Raw genomic sequence first — 19,210 nt, 5'->3', positions numbered from 1 at the left:
GAAAAAACAAAACTATAGAGATAGTAAGCAGAGCAGTGATTACCAAGGGGTTTGGGACATGATTAAATAGGTGAAGCACAGGGGATTTTTTTTAGGTCATTTTTATGATTTTAGGTGACACTCTAATGGTGGGTATGTGAAACTATGCACTTGTCAAGACCCGTGGAACTTGTGCCATAAGCACAAAGACTGAACCTTCATGCATACAAGTATTTTTTAAAAATTATTTAGAAAATAGGGAGATCTCAGGATAAAATGAAAAATGTGAAGAAAAAAAGTGTCTAACTGTATAACAAACATATGAAACAACATCACTGAAGGGGATGGAGGGAAAAAGGGCTGACCTAAGTGACTCTGGAAATAAGTGGAGTCTATAAGACTAAAGATGAAAGGAACTATACATAAGTATCGTACTCTAATTGATTAAGCTATTTCCTATGGGAGGAGGGATTAACAGTTTGAAACTATATAAGCATGTTGATTAAACCAGTAAATGGATGGCAGATAGTGGGAACCAGGTTTCTTACTGCTGAAATGGGAGATTACATATAAGAGGTAAAGGCTATAATAATCCCTTTGGTGATGGAGTTGAAGGCATCCTTATGAACTCATGTTTAGCTTAATATAAATATAGACAGTCACATATAGAAATATTTATAGACATGTATATATATAAGGGCATGCAAGCAACAATAGACTAGGAGCAGCAACAAGCACACCTAGAACTCAGATCTTGGTTTCTAACACTATTCTTCAATAGAAGGAATCAATGTTTTTTAAAAGAAATGGCTGATTCTAGGGGAGGCAAGAAATATCAGAGATGAGTCTAGAGCATTTTATAGTGCCATAAAGGATGGACTTGCTCAAAAAAAAACAAGTTTGGGGGTGGATGTCAAAGAAGTTCATTGAAAGAGATCCCAATAGACAAAGCTGGAACAATTTGAGCACCAAAATAAATAATGTAGTATTGGATTATAACCCAAAATATAAAATAAATATCTATGAGCCACAGTGATCTAAGTAAATGGTTGAATGAATGAATGAATAAATAAATAAATGAATATGAGAATAAATAAATCACCCATGCAGAGGAAGTCCAAATAATTTGTTTATATACCCTGTCCTCAAAGATATGGAGCTTAACTCCCCATCCTTTAGGTATGGGCTCTGCATACATATATTCCAAAGAGTATAGCAGGGAAAGAGGGACTAGAGGTAAGTTTACAATGGAGAAACTTGACAAATACTAACATCAACAGTGATAAGTTATAGTAAAGTATGTACACCTGATTTGATATAAAGAGAGTGGCATTTCATCCTTGTGGTTTTCTTCCCCAAAATCCATAACCTGGCCTAATCACATAGAAAACATAAGATAATTGAAGAGACTATACAAAATATCTAATCAGTACTCTTGAAAATTTTGAAGGTCATTGAAAACAAGGGAAGTCTGATAAACTGTCACAGTGAAGAGGAACCTAAAGAGTCATCCCATCCAAATATAATGTGGTCTCCTGGGTGGGATCCCAAAATAGATAAAGGGCATGAGATAAAAACTAAAGATGTTTGAATTCTAGTTAACAATAATGTATCAATATTGGTTCATTAATTGTGACAAATATGCCATAATAATGAAGGTATTAATAAGAGGGGAAACTGGATTTCAGATATTTGGGAACTCTGTACTATATTGTAATTTTTCCATAAATCTAAAGCTACTCTAAAGTAAAAAGTTTATTAAACACAGTGTTCAGCATACCATAAAAATTTATGAGACATATGAAGAAAAGTAACAGATGACTAATGATCAGAAAAAGCAAAAAACAATCAATGGAAAGACACACACAGATAAACAAGTTATTGGAATTAGGTGACAAGGATTTTAAATTAAATATTATAAATGGGTTAAATAATTGAGGGAAAAGATGGACAAGGAAAATGAATAGATGGACAATTTCTACAGAGAAGTAGAATGTCTAAAAACTAACCAATGGATAACCTAAGGCTGAATGATACTGTGTCTTAAATTAAGAATGCATTAGAAAGGAGCGCCTGGGTGGCTCAGTGGGTTAAAGCCTCTGCCTTCAGCTCAGGTCATGATCTCAGGGTCCTGGGATCGAGCCCTGCATCAGGCTCTCTGCTCAGCAGGGAACCTGCTTCTTCCCTCTCTCTCTGCCTGCCTCTCTGCCTACTCGTGATCTCTCTCTCTATCAAATAAATAAATAAAATATTAAAAAAAAAAGAATGCATTAGAAAGCCTTACTTAATATCAGATTGAACAATGGAAAAAAGGATTCATGAACTTGAAGACTGGTCAATTAAATTATCCAAACTGGAAAATAAAGAAAAAAGAATTGAAAACAAAAAACAAAGCACAAATGTAAAGGGCATATAGGACAATACCAAGTTTTCTAATACATTAGTTGGAATGGCATACAAAGATGAGAGAGAGAATGGAAGAGAACAAATAATTGTAGACATAATGGCCAATAATTTTCCAAAACTGGTAAAAAAAAAAAAAAAGACATAACACCACACATTCAAAAAGCTCAGCAAAATGGGAAATTTCAGTATAAAATTTTAAAAAGGAGGAAAATAAGAGAGAGAAAAGTACAGAATTTAAACAATACAATCGCAACAAAGAACATAGACAAACCCAAAGGACGGGCTGCAAAACAGAAGTGAAATTGTCCCCCCCCCAAAAAAAATCCAGCCAAGCAAGAAAAGCATAAAGAAAACCATACCTAGGCAGTTAAGCTGCTAGAAAACAAAGATGATGAGAAAAATCTGAAAAGCAGTCAGAAACAAATAGACCCATTATATTCAAATCAACAGCAATAAGAATTTTGGCTGACTTCTTAAAAATTGCAAAGAAAGCTAGAATGATACATGCAATGTGTTGGAAGAAAATATTGCCAACCCTAGAATCTTATACCCTGTGAACTATCTTTCCAATCCAATGTCCCCATTGGATTGGAAATCCAAAGTCCCCATACTTACCTTCTTTCCTTACAAACATTTACTACATCTAAAAAACTCACTACATTCAATATGGTATGAGCATCCAGACTCTTAGGGTCAGTCTTGCCTTCTCCTCTTTCTGACTCTCACAGTCTGACCAATTTCTATCAATTCCACCTCAGAAAACCTTCAGAATTCATCACTCCTCTTTAGGCTCACTAGTACTGCACTGGTCCAAGCCCTCAACATTTCTTGCCTAAACTATGACAAAGCCCATTACCTAAGAAGCCTTCCTAACTCTGATCACTCCTGATTGCTCCCTACAGAGTTCATCATCTTCCATACAACCTCTGAAATCAGTGGTCTCAAAACAAAACTGATTTTGTCTCTCTGATGTTTAGAGGTCTCTTCTGACTTTCTATTACTTCCGAATAAAATTTATGTACTATGAAATATAAGATCCTTCACAATCTTTTTTTTAAAGATTTTATTTCTTTGACACAGAGAGAGAGAGCACACAAGCAGGGGGAGTGGCAGGCAGAGGGGGAGAGAGAAGCAGGCTCCCTGGTGAGCAAGGAGCCAGACAAGGGGCTTGATCCCAGGACCCCGGGATCATGACCTGAAGTGAAGGCAGACGCTTAACCGACTGAGCCCCCTAGGTGCACCAATCCTTCAAAATCTTGACCCCAACAATTCTTCCAGTATCTGTTCTTAGATACTCTTTTCCTCTTTTGTTGTACTTATAAAAATTTAAAATAATTATGAGCTTATGTCTTTTGTCTTTTCTCTTTTACCAGATAGTAACTTCTCAAAGCATATGATCATTTGGAGAATATTCTGCTGAAGACTAAAACTTGAAAGGGTGGAGGAAGGTGAGGAGTCATCTTCTTCTCTAGCAAAGTTTTCCAGAAAGTGACTCTCTTCTGAGTTCCCAGGAGAGGGGAAATACCATCGAATGTAAGGCTTATAGTAAAGGTATTGTGGTCCCTGGAAGCCATCGGGGAGCCATTTAGAGGGGGAGGGGTATACCGTCCTATCATCCAATAAAGTTAATGTAATAAGACCTTTTGTTGTTAAAGAGCTAGAAAGGTGAAAAGCTTCCCAACTCCTACCAATATGAATTGGCAGCAAGACATACGGGACTATTTCACAAGGAGCAGATCCCAGAGTCAGTTCATTAACAGTGCTCTTGGGGCTTCTGGTACCTTAGAAGATGACTTTACATGAGCCAAACAGAAATAAATATCAAGATCTATGTCCCTGGGAATCCAGGTGTGGGATCCCCTTATCTAAGCACAATATGGAGTCAGTGGGTCAGCCACCACACAGACATTTCTTTGAGGATTCTCCATAGTTTGCATAGTTGGGAGCCAGCAGCAGACCTACAGAATCTGTCAAAATGGCCAGTTGTCCACAGTGACATCATGTGGCTACAAGGAGTAATGGCAGTATCCGTCCCATCTCCTGTTGCCCTGCCTAACTTCAAATTTCAGATCATGTTAGTTCCCAGAGTTCACAAAATATCAGGGGGTACTCTAAAAATAGGACACCAGACTTCCTCTTAATTTGGCATGTGATAATTTCAGTTGTTGTTCTTGTTAGAATGGGGGGAAGAAAGGGCCTGTGGCCATAATTTTCCTCTAGTATCTATAGTGAGGAAAAAAAATATTTGCAATTCATATCACTGAAAATGGGGTTTTTATTTTTATTTATTTTTTTAAAGATTTTATTTATTTATTTGACAGACAGAGATCACAAGTAGGCAGAGAGGCAGGCAGAGAGAGAGGAAGAAGCAATCTCCCTGCTGAGCAGAGAGCCTGGTGACACGGGGCTCGATCCCAGGACCCTAGGACCACGACCTGAGCCAAAGGCAGAGGCTTTAACCCACTGAGCCACCCAGGCACCCCTGAAAATGGGTTTTTTTATTTTTTTTATTTTTTTTTATTTTTTATTTATTTTTTTTTTAAGATTTTGTTTATTTATTTGACAGAGAGATCACAAGCAGGCAGAGAGGCAGGCAGAGAGAGGAGGAAGCAGGCTCCCTGCTGAGCAGAGAGCCCGATGAGGGGCTCGATCCCAGGACTCTGAGATCATGACCCGAGCCGAAGGCAGCGGCTCAACCCACTGAGCCACCCAGGCGCCCCTTAAAATGGGTTTTTTTAAAAATACCTGGAATCATTTGTATGAAGGAAATGCACAGGAAACCCTGGCGCTATGTAGCCCAGAACCCATCAGAACTGTGCTGTCTAATGGGGAAGTTGGGGGCCTGGAGATCCTGTAACTCAGGGTCCTGCATGTGCTTGCCCAGTGTCAACAGCAGCCTCTGAACCTCTCCACAGAACCCAAGCACCCTGTAGAACATAGTTTAAAAACCACTTTCTTTATGATGGAAAGTCTATTAAAAATTTAAACCAGAGGATGGCATCACCAGATCACCCATGTAGGAGGGAGGATGTTTTTAAAGGTATGTGGGAGGTCGGGGGTGGGGTCAAGACAAGGTTGGGGACAGAACAGCTGGATTTAAGAATGTCATTAAAGGACAGGCAAGATTTTTGACAGGTATGATGCCATGAATAATGTTAGATATTAATACTCATAAAACATGCGGAACTGAATCTATTTCTAAATTATCATCAAAGGGGCGCCTGGGTGGCTCAGTGGGTTAAGCCGCTGCCTTCGGCTCAGGTCATGATCTCAGGGTCCTGGGATCCAGTCCCGCATCGGGCTCTCTGCTCAGCAGGGAGCCTGCTTCCCTCTCTCTCTCTCTCTCTGCCTGCCTCTCTGTCTACTTGTGATCTCTCTCTGTCAAATAAATAAATTAAAAATCTTTTAAAAAAATAAATAAATAAATAAATAAATAAATAAATAAATTATCATCAAAAACATTCCTTGGGGGGGTACCTGGGTGGCTCAGTGGCTTAGGCCCCTGCCTTTGGCTCAGGTCGTGATCTCAGGGTCCAGGGATCAGGCCCCACATCGGGTTCTCTGCTCAGCGGGGAGGCTGTTTCCCCCTCTCTGCCTGCCTCTCTGCCTACTTGTGATCTCTCTCTCTCTGTCAAATAAATAAATAAAATCTTTAAAAAAAAAAAAAAAAGAAACATTTCTTAGGGAAAGAATTTTTCAGACCTGGTAAGAAAGGATTCATCTTTAACTCTCTTGCTAATGTGATTATCAGCAAGTTCTTCAGTTGAATACTCTTCTGTTTACAAGGTGGTCTATAGGGGCACCTGGGTGGCTCAGAAAGTTAAGCCTCTGCCTTACGCTCAGGTCATGGTCTCAGGGTCCTGGGATCAAGCCCTGTATCAGGCTCTTTGCTCAGCAGGGAGCCTGCTTTTCTCTCTCTCTGCCTACTTGTGATCTCTCTCTCTGTGTCAAATAAATAAATAAAATGTTTTTTAAAAAATAAAAAATAAAAGGTGGTCTATACCAGATTTTTTTCCCCCTGAAACTTAGCTAGGGCAAATTATTTTCATCAAAATGGACCTAAATTCTGCTGAAAATGAGGAAATTTAAGCCTGTTGTGATAAAAAGCTGTGTTTCCAAGCTAATTTTTAGGAAAAATCTAATAAAAGAAATACTTAACAGAAAAGTACAGGATGCCTGCTGGGATAAAAATGAAATGAAGTTTCTAAGCAACTTCTGAGTAAAAATACAGTTCAAAAATGATGTTATTAACAGAAATTATGGAATTTAAGCTTTTTGTAATAAACATGTGTTTTCAAGCTAGTTTTGAAAAGTTGAAGAGAGAGTTCAAGAGAGAGTGAAAAGTATCTAGGAAAAAACATTTTAAGTAAAAATGAAATTTAACCTGGCGATTCGCAGACCTGTACCCCTGGGGATAAAAATATATGTTTATAAAATTTAAAAAAAAAATGAAATTTAATCCTGTTGTCTTTTCCAAACTGGTTTTGAAGGAAATTTCAGTATAAAATTTTTAAAAGGAGGGAAAAAAAAAAGAGAGAAAAAAGTACAGAATTTAAACAATACAATTGCAACAAAGAACACAGACAAATCCAAGGGAGGGACTGCAAAACAGAGGTGAAATTGTCCCAAACATGGCAAAAAATGACAAGGCCTTTGCATCATTCTCAAGCTCCTCCTCAGCCTCCCCTAGGGACCAGGCATGGCTGTAAGCTGCCTCCCCTTCTCGGCCGAGCATGGGGTATAACCTTGGTGAGGCAGTTCCTGCAGTCCAGGATGATTCCCTGGAAGGGCTTGAGCTGTGATCTGTAGGCACCCTGGGAAATGATCCCTTGATCCCTCTTGGGGGGGTCTCTGTTAAGTGCTTGGCAACCCAATTGGCAAAAAACACCAGCAGTAAATTTAGGGTATTTAGGAAGGACAAAATGTGGGACCACATAATAGAGAACTCCATGTACATCAGAGCTCACCAATGTCTCACCAACTCAAGAAGAAACACCTTAATGAAGACTCAAGTTCTCAAAAAGGCATCAAAGAAACAGTGTTTCAAAATATTTAAACACAGAAGAGGGAGGGAGGCTAAATAAGGTAATCTTATTCATTTTCACCACATGGAAACTCTGACAAATTTTAGGCCCACACGTTATTGAAATATAAGTGATGACTTAGGGTAATAAAAGCAAGTTAAATTACAACTTAGATGAGAAAACCCAGGATTGCCCTAATGCAGCTATGTTGTAACTTGCACACAAGATATCAAGGAGAATTTTTCCTGTTTTCCCAGATTCAGGGTATGCCACCCTACACTGAGTCCAAGAAAGCATCATCATGCATAATTGGGGTCAGACACTCCCAAAGAAACACCCCAAAATTCACTGCCTGCCCGTTAGTCTATAAATGTACATCCGAAAATCGAAGAAACCACTGAATAGATAACTCAAGAGAATTTAGTATTCATGATGAGTTTGTCCCTCCTTTCCCAGTGTTTCCCACTTAAAGTCAAGCAAGGAGACAGCCATGAGAATCACTCTACTATCTACCAGAGACAGATTAGCATTTCGATTCAATGGTCCTTCTGATTTCTCCTCTGTGCACTATTAGAAAAAAATTCAAGAGTATGGGGATAGGGGTTGCCAGATAAAATACAGACTCATGGAGCTTCCTTACACTAAAAAAGGCATTCATTGTTTAACTGAAATTCAAATTTAACTGGGTTTTCTATGTTTTTACTTACTAAATCTGGCAATCCTATCCATAGGGAACAGCAGGGCAGAGAGAGCTGGTAGCAGAGGGAGAGTGGAAAATGTACATAAAAGGTAGCTGGATTTGTGCCACCTTGTAGGTGCCCATTCAAGATCCCACTGATAGTGAGGAAAGTCCAACAATAAGAACTTGAACCTGATAATCTGATGTGGAAACTGTTCAGGGAGAATTGGAAAAGACCAAGAAACTAGGAAGCTCTAAAGGGTTCTACAGAGAACTCAATCACACATATGCCCCAGAGGGAGCCAGTATGTGAACACTTGTCTGACAGACGGTCAAAGCCAGACAAACAGTAACAGCATAGAGAACAAAGTCACCAGTCAAGTAAGAGATATTTCTGTCTTTCCATGTTCCTATACCCAGCCCCAACCCACCAGGGGAGACAGGACCCCAAAATGGCAGGCAGGGGTGAGAGAAGAAATGAAAGAGTAGGTCCTGCAAGTCTCTTGAACCATATCCAGAAGGGGGAGGAAAGCAGGAGAGGAAATGAACATTAAATTGGATGTTACATTAAAAATTTTAAACTGGATCAAACTATGCTATCTACTGCTGCAAAACAAGTTTAGTGGCTTAAAACAACAGACGTTTATGGTCTCACAGTTTCTATGAGATATGAATCTGTTTCTAACTTAGCTGGATCCTCTACTTCAAGTTACTACCAAGATGGTGGCTGGGGCTGCCATCATCTTAAGGCTGAACTGAAGAAAGATAATGACTCCAAGCTCACTCATTCATTCAGTTCCTCATCAGCTCTCACACTGAGGGGCTCCGCTTCTCCCTGGCAGTTGCTATGTGGGCTTCTCTAACCCAGGAGCCATTTTAGGTACTTCCTACCACAGACTGCATTGACCAGATACTGAGAGTGATCAAAAAGCTACAGTACTGCCAAGAATCTCATTTATGGATGAGGGGAAAAGAGATTGAACAGAGCATAACTGAAAAAAAGTATTGACAAAACTCAAACTTTTATATTTGTATCCATCAAGTTGAAACATTTCCATAAACTGGATACAAGTGTTTGCCCTCTCAAATCTTTGACAATCGTTTTTGCAGTAAGGAAGGGAGACGTGGTGGTATAGTAGAGAGAAATCATTCTTTGGAGATCACCAGAACCATGTTTGAAGCTCAGCCTCAACACTACTAATAGCCATGGGTTCATTGACATCTTTGAAAAGCAATCTTCTTCTTAGTAATCAGGGTTGTGATGAGCATAACAGATGATAGACACGGTTATGTAATATGTCTGCTCTATACATAGTAGCCATTATTATCATTTTCATTGTCATTATCATTGCCATTACCATTGCACAATCCTCCACGGTTCATCTATCCAAGATTAGTGACCAGCAGAACCCAAATTGTCCTCATCTCTATTTTAAAGCATAAAGATGACAGAAGTCATAACAGCCATTTGTGCATAAGCAAGCACATATTTCTTGATTATGCCTGAATTTTGTCCTAGATGTGTAATTTTGGTGAGACTGACTCACTGCTCAGTGGCTTATACTTCACAAAGAGAATGAAAAACTATGTCTACTGACACTGAGGCAGAGCCTGGTATAAAGTGGGATATCACTCATGTGTATCTTCTTATAAAGTGTCATGGAGCCAAGATACTATGGGAGAATCCAACATGGCCATAAACAACTAGAACTTCTCCACTCACCAGCAAGAGCCTCAGCCCTGAAGCAACATCACAGCACTCTTTGTCTCATAGTTCAGACAAAAGCTGGCTAAAGAAGAAGCAAAAAATATAAAAGAGGTTTATAAGAAAGATTTTCTTCTCTCCTCCCAAACAGGAGATTTTTGGAGTCAATATCTTCACCTTCCTGTTCTTTTTCCATCATCATCATCACCGTCATCATCATCACCATCATCATCATCATCATCTTCTCCTCCTCTTCCTCCACCCTCTCCTCCTTCTCCTCCTCCTCCTCCTTCTTCTTTTTCATCTTCATCATCATCTTCTTCATCATCATCATCCAACCAGTACTACCACTATCATTTTTTGAGTTTTGGCCATGTGTATTAATCTACTGGTGTGTACAAATTGTCCTAAAATTTAGCAGTTCAATAGTTTAAAACAACAAATACTTATTATCTCACACAATTTCAAAGGGGCAGGAATCCAGAAGCAGTTTGGTTAGATTCCCCTGGCTCAGTGGCTATCATGAAGTTGCAGTCAATCTCTTGGTGGGGAGAGATGGAGACTTCAGTAATCTGAAAGCTTAACTGAAGCTGGAGGATCCACTTCCAAGCCCACTCACATGGCTATTGTCTGGAGGCTCCAGTTCCTCACTGTGTGAGCCTTTCCATAGAGCAACATGGCTATGGGCTTATCCCAAGTGAACAATTTGAGAGGAATTAACCAAGACAGAAGACACAGTGCTTCTGAATGACTTGTTCCCCAAAATTACACACCATCACTTCAACTTCAAGCCATTTCTTAGAAGTAAGTCATGAATCCAGCTCTAACTCAAGGGGCGGGGAATTGGGCTTCGGCTCTTGAAGGGAGGAGTATCTAAATATATTTTTAAACCCATCATATCATGTTACAAGGACCATGGTAAACATGATACATGTATATATAGTCTTTCCTGGTATAAAAGGAAAAATTATTTATTTGTACATTTATTCATTCAACAAACCTTTGTTACAGACTTTATCTAAAAATGTGTTTAAGTTACTATTTGTCCAATCCTTTGTGCATTTTATCCCTTACTGTTTATTGTTTCTAGCTTTAGTCTTTTCTTTATTGTACCTATTCCGGTCTCTTCCTCAGCCTTGCAATAGCATCTGTCCTCTGGTCATCAAAACATCCCCACATTTATGCTTCTTTCGAGCCAGCTTAACTTATTACAAAGCAGTATCTTAAGTCACACTTAGATATAACATCTGTAACTGAACCATTCATTGTCTGCAGCAAAGATATAATGCAATCTTAGTTGGGGAAATAGTCAATGCAAGATTATCGCAAATGTGACAGAAGATAGTCATCTTCAAGAAGTGATTTGGGAAGAAGAGAAAAGTTGCGTTGCTGTTGCTAGAAAAGCTCGCTCCATCTATTCTCAGGAGTTTCTGCTTAGGAAAGTCACCAAAGTTACTTAGGGTTAGTGCCAAAGATAGCTCTATTTTGAACCCCCATGCAAGTGGGAGTTAATTATTACACAACCAAGAAGTATTCCCTCTAAGATGATCTCCCACCATGTAATCTCTATGGTGTGTTAGAATGAAATTCCAAGAGCACAGGCAACAAAAAAAAATAAAGTGGGACTTAGTAAAAATCCAGAACTTACGTGCTTCAAAGGACACTATCAAGAAAGCAGAAAGATAACCCACTGAAGGGGGGGAAACTATTTGCAAATCATATATCCGATAAGAGACTTAAATCTAGGTTATATAAAGGGCTCTTATGACTCCATAATGAAAAGAGACAAGCAACCCATTAATAATTGGTCAAAGGATCTGAACAGATATCTCTCCAAAGGAGATATACAAATGATCAATAAGTACATGAAACAATGTTCAATATATATTAGCCATCAGGGAACTACAAGTCAAAATCACAGTGAGATACTATTCCACAGCTACTAAGGTGGCTATGATCAAAAAGAAAAATAGTAACAGTGTTGTTGAGCATGTGGAGAAATTGGAAGTCTCATACATGGCCACTGGTATTGTAAATGGTGCATTCACTTTAGAAAATCATCTGGCATTCCCTTGAAAAGCTAAACATAGAGTTATCATATGACCTGACACTTCCACTGCTAGATATATACCCAAGAGAAATGAAAATATGTCCACACAAAAACTTGTATACAAATGTTCATGGAAGCATTATTCACAATAATCAAAAACTGAAAGCAAATCAAATGTCTATCCACTGATAAATGGATGAACAGAGTGTAAAATATGCATAAAATGGGATATTATTTGGCAATAAAAAGAAATGAAGTACTGATACTTGCTACAACATGGGGATAAACCTTGAAAACATTATGCTAAGTGAAAGAAGGCAACCAGAATCAACCATACGTTGTATGATTTCATTTATAAGAAATGTCTAGAATAGGCAAAACTAAAGAAACAGAGATTAGTGGTTGCCTTTGGCTTAGCGAAACTGGAGGAAAATGAGGAGGAGAGACTGCTAATGAGTACAGGGTTTGGGTGGTGGGGAGTGATGAAAACGGTCTAAAATTAGGTACCGTTGATGATTGCATGACTGAACATGCTAAAACCCACTGACTTGTACACTTTAAATAAGTGACTTTTATGGCATATGAATCATTTCTTAGTAAAGCTGTTATTTAAAAAAATTAATGAAAGGTCTATGTGATACTGCAATAGATCAAAAAGGCAATATGGGTAGGTATTATAATAATTTATAAGAAATGCTGAGCACCTGCTGTATGCAAACCACTATCAATAAGTTAGAGAGGAAATTCACAGTGTATAATAATAAGATAAGCCAAACTGTAACATTACATGAGTATTATGATACAAGTGCTACAAGCCTGATAAACAACAAAAAAAAAAGGTTAATAACGTTTCTCTTCAATGTAGGCATTTATTCACTTCTTTTAAGTGAAGGAGAGCAATCAAGCTGCATAAAATTAAAATCATAATTGCTCGGCTCTAGGCTATATTTTGTAAAGAGGGTTCATAAACACAGGCTGTGATCAAAATCTATGGAAATCCTGAGAGAACATCAAACACAAATGAGTTGCCAGAGGGTGTTTCCATATAGAATTAAATACTACCCTTATAAGATTAACAAATGATTTATTTATAATTGCAGACTCTTTGTTGAGGAAAAGCTTAATAGTATTTCAGTTCTCAGAAGTTCCTAAAATTTTAGCTTATGTCTACCACCTCAGGAAAAAAAAAGGGGGGAAAAAAAAAAACATTGGTTGAGAGACTGCACCTTGTAAGATGAGAATCTAAGAGGGATTTATTCTCATCCTAATAATGAGGTAAAAACAGCCCAAATATCTCTATTCAGTGAGCACCTGGACAGCATCCAACCCCCAAAGAAACCAAGAATTCTGCTCAGTGACAACACATTATTTAACTCACCAGGGCAATTTAAGATAACACAATGTGACTCAAATCTATGCAAGGAAATTGGTCAGGTGAAAGCATTCTTTCCTTATGAAACACCTGCTGGCAATTGAGATAGAAAAAAAAAAATACATGTCAAGTTGTGAGCATGTTTAGAGAATTATCCTGACTGATTCTGTGACCATGTGCAAATTAGCTCCCTTCCAGATCTTTGTGGGGGTGATTTCCAAAGGCTTCAAACCAAATCCATGGCTTGATGGGAGAAAGCAGCAGTTTTTACTTTTATTGTGTATGTAACAAATATATACAATATTAAATAGATGATAAAATTTAAAACTATATGTAATATACAATACATACTATCTATGGGAGACACCTATTTATAGTTATTCATATAAAATATAAATACGTAAGCAATATACTTATACCATATACAATGTATAGGAAATATATAGAATATGTATAATATTTAGAATTTATAACAAGTTTATAACTTATAGAGTATATACATACTATAGTTCAATTTTGAGCAAGGAAGAATCTATAACACAAAAAGCTCACTGTGCCTTTCCACCAGCTGAGTTTGCACTTACCTTTCCCCGGAAGTTTCTCCGGAAGTTTTCCGGTGGCCACATGTTAGCACTTCTTTTCACACATCCTCCACCATTGACAGAAGGCAAAGGACACGGCATCCTCTTTTCATCATCATGTGCTAGTTGGTTATCTGCAATGCAAAATAAATGAGAGGGAAAGAAAAAAGTCAGACCAACTGCCAGATCATCTCTTTATAATTTCACACTTGCACTTTTACCTCAACAGTGATTTTGCTAAAAAGGGAAGTTGGAGGGTCCTACTGTGGGTTTGTTAGAGTCTTCTTTCCAAGTGGGAACTGCTCCCACACCCCGTCCGACTGTTATGATGGTCCATCCTGCTCATTCATTTCATATCTTTAGTTAACTCCGAGTCGTAACAACCAAATGGAGCTCATGCTCCTAAAATAAACAAAAGATTTGTTGGGAGTCTAAGCAGTAGTTCATTTCTGCCTCCCCCAGGGGGCTCAGTGGACCCCTGCAGCCCTCCATGTCCCTCAGTACAAGTGTGAGGCATGCCCCACTTTGAAGATATTTGACAGTAGGGCCTGTGTGACCTTGTGCCCAGTGTCTTCCCTGCACTGGCCTAAATTTAGGAGATGCTCGCCAGAATGAATCCCAGCTGGATGCACTTTTCTGGGGCTTTTGTTGCCGCTTCTGGTAAGTGATCACAGCAGCAAAGGGTATTAAATTTTAAATAATTGGGGATTCTTCTTCCTGTAACTTTGAAATTACTTAACTTTAACATTTCTTAGGATGAGCTCAGAGCAGAACCCACGGTTCCCTAATTCTCCAGAGAATGGCTCTGCTCTGACAAGCCTGGGAGGAAAGGGAAAAAGAAAGAAAATAAACCATTATTAAGCCTCAAAATATCAGAACACTTTATATTCTCATCTCATCCTTACCTTTTATACCAAACCTGTGAGATGTTCATCACCATCCACTCAAAGACACACTGAGAGGAGTCCCCAAGGTCAAGTGATTTATCCAAGGCCACACGGTGAGTACCAACTGGACAGAGCAAGACAGCCAGTGGTTCTCAGCTCCTTCTGAGCCACGGACTTCCTGGGCTTCTGGTGACAGCCGAAGACTGCTTCATGCACACATTTCACAAACCAGTTCAGGCTCCAGGCACCCCTTCATGACTAGCCCAGAGTCTGAAGAATTCTAGCACCAGAGCTTTCTTTCACACAACTTCCACACAACTAGGCCAGCTCCCACTGGACAAGGATGGGGAGGACAGAAAGGAAATCGCCCAATATTTTAAACACCTGCTTTTCTCATTCTAAAACTCTTATCCCTACCTTCCATGTGTCTACATAAATTCCGTTTGAATCCTTTTCTACTGAGCACCAGCATTTTGATCAGAAACTACTTGTAGGAAGTGAAAATTAAAATGATTTCAGAACCTACTCATCAGCCACCTGTGTTGTTTTCCTCTCCAGCAATCCCACTTCACTTGTTTAATCCAAAAGACCTGAAAACAGGATCTCGAAGGCTGTCTGCACACCCATGCCCACTGCAGCATTATTCATAAGAGCCAAAAAGTAGAAGCAACCTACATATCCACTTATGGGTGAATGGACAGAAAAGAGATGGTGGGTACCTACAATGAAATATTATTCAGCCTTCAAAAAGAAGGAAATTCTGTCATGTGCTACAATACTTCAACCTTGAGGACATTATGCTGAACAGTCCATTCCTGTGACGTGAGAGTTGTAAACAAACACACATTCTGTGTTTCAGTAGCTTCTTGAGGGAAGAGTAACCACCAGTAACAGTGACCAGAGAACTGGTTTTCTCGAGCCTGATTAGTACTAAATGGGAAACACTGAAAGAGCATTTTTGTTTTGTTAGTCCCTCTCCATCTAATATAACCATCCGCTGTGCTGAAAATCACTCAGCATCTTGTTTTAAGCTCAAAAATTAATTTTCACAACAGAATGAATCACTAAAGACTGCTGTCAGTGGGGTGCCTGGGTGGCTCAGTGGTTAAGGCCTCTGCCTTCGGCTCAGGTCATGATCTCAGGGTCCTAGGATCGAGCCCCGCATCGGGCTCTCTGCTCAGCAGGGAGCCTGCCTCCTTCTCCTGTCTCTCTCTGTCTGCCTCTCTGCCTACTTGTGATCTGTCTGTCAAATAAATAAATTTTTAAAAAAAAATTAAAAAAAAAAAAAAAGACTGCTGTCAGTAAAAGGGCCTGGATTTTGAAAGTCCATTAGAGGCTGAACTGTCTTCTTTATAAATTAATGCAAATGTAGTTTAAAATGCACTAAGATACTTACTAAGTCTTCTTGGCGCTAGAGAGCTGTTCTAAGTCCCTACTCACCATGTCCTGAAGCGATCTCTTTTTTCAACAGTCTGCTAGGGCCTCTACCAGCTTGCGAAGATGGTCATAATGTCTCCCTAAGCCGGACTAAACTTTATACATTCTTCCTGACTATGGTACCCTGACCTCCTTTTTCGTAGAGCCTTTACTTTGGAAACTTTCACTTGTGAATTCTTCCTCTGCACTCTGGAGATGTAAATCCTCTCCTAGCTTCTGGCCCCAGTTTACAGCCCAGGAATGTCCTTCTCAAGGATCAGGAAGTCATTCCTTTGAAATGCAGTCATCAGGGAAGATAACCATCTCTGTGAGGGGGTAGAGTCTAACTTCAGTTAAGTGTCAATTAACAAACACTGATGACCTAATCACAGACACTCAACTCATCCATAATGTCCTTAGGACTCCTACACTAGCTCACTCCAACACTTAAAAATCCTCCCCAAAGGATGCAAGAATACACAATGGGGGGAAAGACAGTCTTTCCAATAAATGGTGATGGGAAAACTGTGCGACTATATGTAAAAGATTAAAACTCGGTCACTTTCTTACACCATACACAAAAATAAACTCAAAATGGATTAAAGACCTAAATGTGAGACCTGAAAACATAAAACCCCTAGAAGAAAACATAGGCCCTTCTTCTTTAGTACTAGAATCAGAAAAAAAATGATGGAATTAAAGTAAATTTGTTGAAAGAGATGAACCTGACATATTTTTAAATTTGAAAGCCATTATGAAATTGCTGGTAGACCGACATGCTTCATGTCCAGACATACACTATATGCATGCTAGTATATCAATCCACTGAAGTTTTTAAATAAGCTTAGAAAGAAGTGAATAAGGGCATACACCAAAATAATTAAAAATGGTCATTTCTAGCAAAATAATGGGATCTTTCTTTTCTTCTATAGCTAGGCCATATTTTCCAAACTTTCTATGAAGAATTGCATTGGGGATAATTTTTTTAATGGGAAGAAAGAGAAGATTTCAAATAGTAAAAGGAACTCTCACATGCTATCTCTAAAAATAATCACACTAGGTTTTTTTTTTCCTTTTTACCAGCTTTCCTACATGCCGTGGGTGGGAAACAGACAATGCTAACAAAAGGTATTACAAATGTATTTGCTGCTTTGAATACTGTTTCTTCTGGTTCTTTTTTTTTTTATGTTCAGTTAGCCACTGTATCATTAGTTCATGATGTAGTGTTCCATGATTCATTAGTTGCATATAACACCCAGTGAATACTGGTTTTTCATTCCTAGATGTTCTTTAGAAAACTAAAGCCTTCCTTCCTTTCTGATTCCCATCAGGTGAGTCCATCCAGGAACAACTCCACAGGTCCTGTGTCCTCCTCTAGTTCAGACAAGTGTCCCCCACATAGAAATGTCTGAACTCAATGCTGCAGATTTTAGAAAGCCTCCCCAAGCCCCCCGAAGAGGATGCCACCCCCTCCAGGGAGTGATTTACCTCTCAGATGTCAGAGAAGCACCAGGGGGACACCCCCTCCCCCGGCCTCAAAGTTCACAGGGACGAGGACCACTCAAATCATTCTGTCCTGCTCAAGTGAGAGAACTGGATGCCTAGACACATTTGATGTGAGCTCATAGTCCCAAAGAAAGAGAACTTGGCACTTGCTAAAGTTAAACAAGCCAACATCTGTCTATAGGAAGAAAGGAGGGAGGACAAGGGGACGAGGGGTTAACACTATTAAGAAACACTTTTAAATTAAGATTGTAGAAAACTATTTTTATCAGAATAGCGGAATATCCCTGTTCTGGAGGCAGACTCCAGGTCCCTGATACCTACTATTTCAAATGGAGTCCATAGCTTAAGTAGGACACAGGCTAATTAGAGCTCTGGAAGAAACAATCAAAGTGTACCAGGATCAAACAATACCTACAAGGAAAAATTGGGGGATAATAGGAAAAGGGAATAAGTCCTTGGCAAGGCAAAACTTACAATGAAGAAAGAAAATTATTCAAAAAGCCTAAGGAAACTATAAGATCCTAACTAGAAAGGTCGAAAACCCTGGTTCCGGAGAAAGCCAGGTTCAGGCTCCTACTTAAAAAATTTTTTCCATAAACAGAGAAAATGCCACCTGTGTCCTCATCCTAGAAGATATCAGGCGCCAGAGAAAGAAGGCTCTTCTCCAGAGAAAGAAGCATTTAACAATTACAGGTCCATAGATCCTAATACCCACCCCTTGGTGCCATATGTGTCTTCGTATTCTGAATTTTTTGGATTTTAGGAAAGAAATCTGGTGCATAATCAACAATGTTATATAACATCCCCAGTGGCATCTGGGGCACCATCCCATTAATTTTTCTTAAGCAAAACATTTGAAGAGTCACCCTAAGGAAGATAAATAAAGGATATATATAAATAGACTCATATCAGTTCAAGTTTTGCTACCAGATGGATTATGGAAAAAAGAATTCAATTCCGTGAGGTTTTGGGGTTTCAGAATGTGCAGAAGGGACTGTAGACCTGGATTGATTTTTATATGTCTGTATGTCTGTCTTTCCCACCAGAGACTGAAAAATATGCCTTATTTATCTTCCCCACTACCTGGCTTATGACGGTGCTCAGCAAGCGTGTTGAATTTAATTGATTAACGCCCAGGTTTCACGCCTCTTACATTTGCTAGCGGCGCTCGCTGTACCAAAGCCCTGGACGCCCAGGGAGGCCCATGCTGCAAGGGCAGGGGTTCTCTGCTCAGCGTACTCTGAGCCTCTTTCAATGGAAGGACTTAAAAACAAAGCAAAATTTCTGCCTGATTTTAACTTCCCCAATTTCAAGTGCTGCCATCGTGTGAACTGCCCGGAGATTACAAAGGCCAAGAATTAGATTTTTACAGCATTATGCTTTTTGGAGCCTTGGTACCAATGTCCTAGAAGGCCCAGATAAAATGACAAGGATGACCCACCTGCGGAAACCAAACTCCGTAGAAGTTTATTTTCTTTTTTAAGATTTTATTTATTTATTTGATAGAGATCACAAGTAGGCAGAGAGCGAGGGGGAGGCAGACTCCTTACTGAGCAGAGAAACCAACGCGGGCCTCGATCCCAGGATCCTGGGATCATGACCTGA

At 39.2% G+C, this 19,210-nt stretch overlaps 1 long non-coding RNA gene across 3 annotated transcripts in view; it reads right to left on the bottom strand.

Annotated features, from left to right (window-relative positions):
• LOC125096430 (uncharacterized) overlaps positions 1–19,210 on the bottom strand; it is a 176,728-nt gene that overhangs the window by 50,950 nt on the left and 106,568 nt on the right. For all 3 annotated transcript variants that reach the window (XR_007126182.1, XR_007126181.1, XR_007126183.1), the window contains exon 3: positions 13,800–13,930. This is a non-coding gene — a long non-coding RNA (uncharacterized LOC125096430). The remainder of the gene's footprint in view (positions 1–13,799; positions 13,931–19,210) is intronic.

This window comes from Lutra lutra, chromosome 3, assembly GCF_902655055.1.
Source record: "Lutra lutra chromosome 3, mLutLut1.2, whole genome shotgun sequence".
Classification (NCBI taxonomy): domain Eukaryota; kingdom Metazoa; phylum Chordata; class Mammalia; order Carnivora; family Mustelidae; genus Lutra; species Lutra lutra.
This window is presented reverse-complemented; position numbering and strand designations above follow the sequence as displayed.